The sequence below is a fragment of the Hypanus sabinus genome, chromosome 26, assembly GCF_030144855.1.
Source record: "Hypanus sabinus isolate sHypSab1 chromosome 26, sHypSab1.hap1, whole genome shotgun sequence".
Taxonomy (NCBI): Eukaryota; Metazoa; Chordata; class Chondrichthyes; order Myliobatiformes; family Dasyatidae; genus Hypanus; species Hypanus sabinus.
The window spans coordinates 31,054,616-31,061,682 of NC_082731.1; positions in this window are offsets into that span (position 1 = coordinate 31,054,616).

Here is a 7,067-nt window from a genome sequence, read left to right on the forward strand (position 1 = left end):
CAACCCCCAAACTCCCACCCCCACACAAAACACAAAAACACCAAACCCCAAACTCCCACCCCCACACAAAACACAAAAACAACAAACCCCAAACTCCCACCCCCACACAAAACACAAACACACCAAACCCCAAACTCCCACCCCTACACAAAACACAAACACACCAAACCCCAAACTCCCAACCCCAGACAAAACACAAACACCAACCCCCAAACTCCCACACCCACACAAAACACAAAAACACCAGCCCCCATACTCCCACCCCCACACAAAACACAAACACCAACCCCCAAACTCCCACCCCCACACAAAACACAAAAACACCAACCCCCAAACTCCCACCCCCACACAAAACACAAAAACACCAAACCCCCAAACTCCCACCCCCACACAAAACACAAAAACACCAACCCCCAAACTCCCACCCCCACACAAAACACAAAAACACCAGCCCCCATACTCCCATCCCCACACAAAACACAAACACCAACCCCCAAACTCCCACCCCCACACAAAACACAAAAACACCAACCCCCAAACTCCCACCCCCACACAAAACACAAAAACACCAACCCCCAAACTCCCACCCCCACACAAAACACAAACACCAACCCCCAAACTCCCACCCCCACACAAAACACAAAAACACCAACCCCCAAACTCCCACCCCCACACAAAACACAAACACCAACCCCCAAACTCCCACCCCCACACAAAACACAAAAACACCAACCCCCAAACTCCCACCCCCACACAAAACACAAAAACACCAAACCCCCAAACTCCCACCCCCACACAAAACACAAAAACACCAACCCCCAAACTCCCACCCCCACACAAAACACAAAAACACCAAACCCCAAACTCCCACCCCCACACAAAACACAAAAACATCAACCCCCAAACTCCCACCCCCACACAAAACACAAACACCAAACCCCAAATTCCCACCCCCACACAAAACACAAACACCAACCCCCAAACTCCCACCCCCACACAAAACACAAAAACACCAACCCCCAAACTCCCACCCCCACACAAAACACAAACACCAACCCCCAAACTCCCACCCCCACACAAAACACAAAAACACCAACCCCCAAACTCCCACCCCCACACAAAACACAGAAACACCAACCCCCAAACTCCCATCCCCACACAAAACACTAAAACACCAAACCCCAAACTCCCATCCCCACACAAAACACAAAAACACCAAACCCCAAACTCCCACCCCCACACAAAACACAAAAACACCAAACCCCAAACTCCCACCCCCACACAAAACACAGAAACACCAACCCCCAAACTCCCACCCCCATACAGAACACAAAAACACCAACCCCCAAACTCCCACCCCCCACAGAAAACACAAAAACACCAAACCCCAAACTCCCACCCCCACACAAAACACTAAAACACCAAACCCCAAACTCCCAACCCCACACAAAACACAAAAACACCAACCCTCAAACTCCCACCCCCACACAAAACACAAAAACACCAACCCCCAAACTCCCTCCCCCACACAAAACACAAAAACACCAAACCCCATACTCCCACCCCCACACAAAACACAAACACCAAACCCCAAACTCCCACCCCCACACAAAACACAGAAACACCAAACCCCAAACTCCCACCCCCACACAAAACACAGAAACATCAACCCCCAAACTCCGACCCCCACACAAAACACAAACACCAACCCCCAAACTCCCACCCCCACACAAAACACAAAAACACCAACCCCCAAACTCCCACCCCCACACAAAACACAAAAACACCAACCCCCAAACTCCCACCCCCACACAAAACACAAAAACACCAAACCCCAAACTCCCACCCCCCACACAAAACACAAAAACACCAAACCCCAAACTCCCACCCCCCCACACAAAACAAAAAACACCAACCCCCAAACTCCCTCCCCCACACAAAACACAGAAACACCAACCCCCAAACTCCCACCCCAACACAAAACACAAACACCAACCCCCAAACTCCCACCCCCACACAAAACACTAAAACACCAACCCCCAAACTCCCACCCCCACACAAAGCACAAAAACACCAACCCCCAAACTCCCACCACCCACACAAAACACAAAAACACCAACACCCAAACTCCCACCACCCACACAAAAACACAAAAACATCAAACCCCCAAACTCCCACCCCCCACACAAAACACAAAAACACCAAACCCCAAACTCCCACCCCCACACAAAACACAAAAACACCAACCCTCAAACTCCCACCCCCACACAAAACACAAAAACACCAAACCCCAAACTCCCACCCCCCACACAAAACTCAAAAACACCAAACCCCAAACTCCCACCCCCCACACAAAACACAAAAACACCAACCCCCAAACTCCCACCCCCACGCAAAGCACAAAAACACCAAACCCCAAACTCCCACCCCCCACACAAAACACAAAAACACCAAACCCCAAACTCCCACCCTCACACAAAAACAAAAACACCAACCCCCAAACTCCCACCCCCACACAAAACACAGAAACACCAACCCCCAAACTCCCATCCCCACACAAAACACTAAAACACCAAACCCCAAACTCCCATCCCCACACAAAACACAAAAACACCAAACCCCAAACTCCCACCACCACACAAAACACAAAAACATCAAACCCCAAACTCCCACCCCCACACAAAACACAAAAACACCAACCCCCAAACTCCCACCCCAACACAAAACACAAAAACACCAAACCCCAAACTCCCACCCTCACACAAAAACAAAAACACCAACCCCCAAACTCCCACCCCCACACAAAACACAAAAACACCAACCCCCAAACTCCCACCCCAACACAAAACACAAAAACACCAAACCCCAAACTCCCACCCTCACACAAAAACAAAAACACCAACCCCCAAACTCCCACCCCCACACAAAACACAGAAACACCAACCCCCAAACTCCCATCCCCACACAAAACACTAAAACACCAAACCCCAAACTCCCATCCCCACACAAAACACAAAAACATCAAACCCCAAACTCCCACCCCCACACAAAACACAGAAACACCAACCCCCAAACTCCCACCCCCACACAAAACACAGAAACACCAAACCCCAAACTCCCACCCCCACACAAAACACAGAAACACCAAACCCCAAACTCCCAACCCCACACAAAACACAGAAACACCAACCCCCAAACTCCCACCCCCACACAAAACACTAAAACACCAAACCCCAAACTCCCACCCCCACACAAAACACAAAAACACCAAACCCCAAACTCCCACCCCCACACAAAACACAAACACCAAACCCCAAACTCCCACCCCCACACAAAACACAGAAACATCAACCCCCAAACTCCGACCCCCACACAAAACACAAACACCAACCCCCAAACTCCCACCCCCACACAAAACACAAAAACAACAACCCCCAAACTCCCACCCCCACACAAAACACAAAAACACCAACCCCCAAACTCCCACCCCCACACTAAACACAAAAACACCAAACCACAAACTCCCACCCCCACACAAAACACAAAAACACCAAACCCCAAACTCCCACCCCCCACACAAAACACAAAAACACCAAACCCCAAACTCCCACCCCCACATAAAACACAAAAACACCAACCCCCAAACTCCCATCCCCACACAAAACACTAAAACACCAAACCCCAAACTCCCACCCCCACACAAAACACAAAAACACCAAACCACAAACTCCCACCCCCACACAAAACACAAAAACACCAAACCACAAACTCCCACCCCCACACAAAACACAGAAACACCAACCCCCAAACTCCCACCCCCACACAGAACACAAAAACACCAACCCCCAAACTCCCACCCCCCACACAAAACACAAAAACACCAAACACCAAACCCCCACCCCCACACAACACACAAAAACATCAAACCCCAAACCCCCACCCCCCACACAAAAACACCAAACCCCCACCCTCACACAAAACACAAAAACATCAAACCCCAAACCCCCACCCCCCACACAAAACACAAAAACACCAAACCCCAAACTCCCACCCCCCACACAAAACACAAAAACACCAACCCCCAAACTCCCAACCCCACACAAAACACAAAAACACCAAACCCCAAACTCCCAACCCCACACAAAACACAGAAACACCAACCCCCAAACTCCCACCCCCACACAAAACACACAAACACCAAACCCCAAACTCCCACCCCCACACAAAACACACAAACACCAAACCCCAAACTCCCACCCCCACACAAAACACAAAAACACCAACCCCCAAACTCCCAACCCCACACAAAACACAAAAACACCAACCCCCAAACTCCCAACCCACACAAAACACAAAAACACCAACCCCCAAACTCCCACCCCCACACAAAACACAAAAACACCAAACCCCAAACTCCCACACCCCCCACACAAAACACAAAAACACCAAACCCCAAACTCCCACCCCCACACAAAACACAAAAACACCAACCCCCAAACTCCCACCCCCACACAAAAACATCAATCCCCAAACTCCCACCCCCACACAAAACACACAAACATCAACCCCCAAACTCCCACCCTCACACAAAACACAAAAACACCAACCCCCAAACTCCCACCCCCACACAAAACACAGAAACACCAAACCCCAAACTCCCACCCTCACACAAAACGCAAAAACACCAACCCCCAAACTCCCACCCCCACACAAAACACAAAAACACCAAACCCCAAACTCCCACCCCCCACACAAAACACAAAAACACCAAACCCCAAACTCCCACCCCCCACACAGAACACAAAAACACCAAACCCCAAACTCCCACCCCCCACACAAAACACAAAAACACCAACCCCCAAACTCCCACCCCCCACACAAAACACAAAAACACCTACCCCCAAACTCCCAACCCCACACAAAACACAAAAACACCAACCCCCAAACTCCCAACCCACACAAAACACAAAAACACCAACCCCCAAACTCCCACCCCCACACAAAACACAGAAACACCAAACCCCAAACTCCCACCCCCCACACAAAACACAGAAACACCAAACCCCAAACTCCCACCCCCCACACAAAACACAAAAACACCAAACCCCAAACTCCCACCCCCACACAAAACACAAAAACACCTACCCCCAAACTCCCAACCCCACACAAAACACAAAAACACCTACCCCCAAACTCCCACCCCCACACAAAACACAGAAACACCAACCCCCAAACTCCCAACCCACACAAAACACAAAAACACCAACCCCCAAACTCCCACCCCCACACAAAACACAAAAACACCTACCCCCAAACTCCCAACCCCACACAAAACACAAAAACACCTACCCCCAAACTCCCAACCCCACACAAAACACAAAAACACCTACCCCCAAACTCCCACCCCCACACAAAACACAGAAACACCAACCCCCAAACTCCCAACCCACACAAAACACAGAAACACCAACCCCCAAACTCCCAACCCACACAAAACACAAAAACACCTACCCCCAAACTCCCACCCCCACACAAAACACAAAAACACCAACCCCCAAACTCCCACCCCCACACAAAACACAAAAACACCAACCCCCAAACTCCCAACCCACACAAAACACAAAAACACCAACCCCCAAACTCCCACCCCCACACAAAACACAAAAACACCAAACCCCAAACTCCCACCCTCACACAAAACACAAAAACACCAAACCCCAAACTCCCACCCCCACACAAAACACAAAAACACCAAACCCCAAACTCCCACCCCCACACAAAACACAAAAACACCAAACCCCAAACTCCCACCCTCACACAAAACACAAAAACACCAACCCCCAAACTCCCACCCCCACACAAAACACAAAAACACCAAACCCCAAACTCCCACCCTCACACAAAACACAAAAACACCAAACCCCAAACTCCCACCCCCACACAAAACACAAAAACACCAAACCCCAAACTCCCACCCCCACACAAAACACAAAAACACCAAACCCCAAACTCCCACCCTCACACAAAACACAAAAACACCAAACCCCAAACTCCCACCCCCACACAAAACACAAAAACACCAAACCCCAAACTCCCACCCCCACACAAAACACAGAAACACCAACCCCCAAACTCCCAACCCACACAAAACACAGAAACACCAACCCCCAAACTCCCAACCCACACAAAACACAGAAACACCTACCCCCAAACTCCCACCCCCACACAAAACACAAAAACACCAACCCCCAAACTCCCACCCCCACACAAAACACAAAAACACCAACCCCCAAACTCCCACCCCCACACAAAACACAAAAACACCAAACCCCAAACTCCCACCCTCACACAAAACACAAAAACACCAAACCCCAAACTCCCACCCCCACACAAAACACAAAAACACCAAACCCCAAACTCCCACCCCCACACAAAACACAAAAACACCAAACCCCAAACTCCCAACCCCACACAAAACACAAAAACACCAACCCCCAAACTCCCACCCCCACACAAAACACAAAAACACCAAACCCCAAACTCCCACCCCCACACAAAACACAAAAACACCAAACCCCAAACTCCCAACCCCACACAAAACACAAAAACACCAACCCCCAAACTCCCACCCCCACACAAAACACAAAAACACCAACCCCCAAACTCCCAACCCACACAAAACACAAAAACATCAAACCCCAAACTCCCACCCCCACACAAAACACAAAAACACCAACCCCCAAACTCCCACCCCCACACAAAACACAAAAACACCAAACCCCAAACTCCCACCCCCCACACAAAACACAAAAACACCAACCCCCAAACTCCCACCCCCACACAAAACACAAAAACACCAACCCCCAAACTCCCACCCCCACACAAAACACAAAAACATCAAACCCCAAACTCCCACCCCCCACACAAAACACAAAAACACCAAACCCCAAACTCCCACCCCCACACAAAACACAAAAACATCAAACCCCAAACTCCCACCCCCCACACAAAACACAAAAACACCAAACCCCAAACTCCCACCCCCACACAAAACGCAACAGAACATT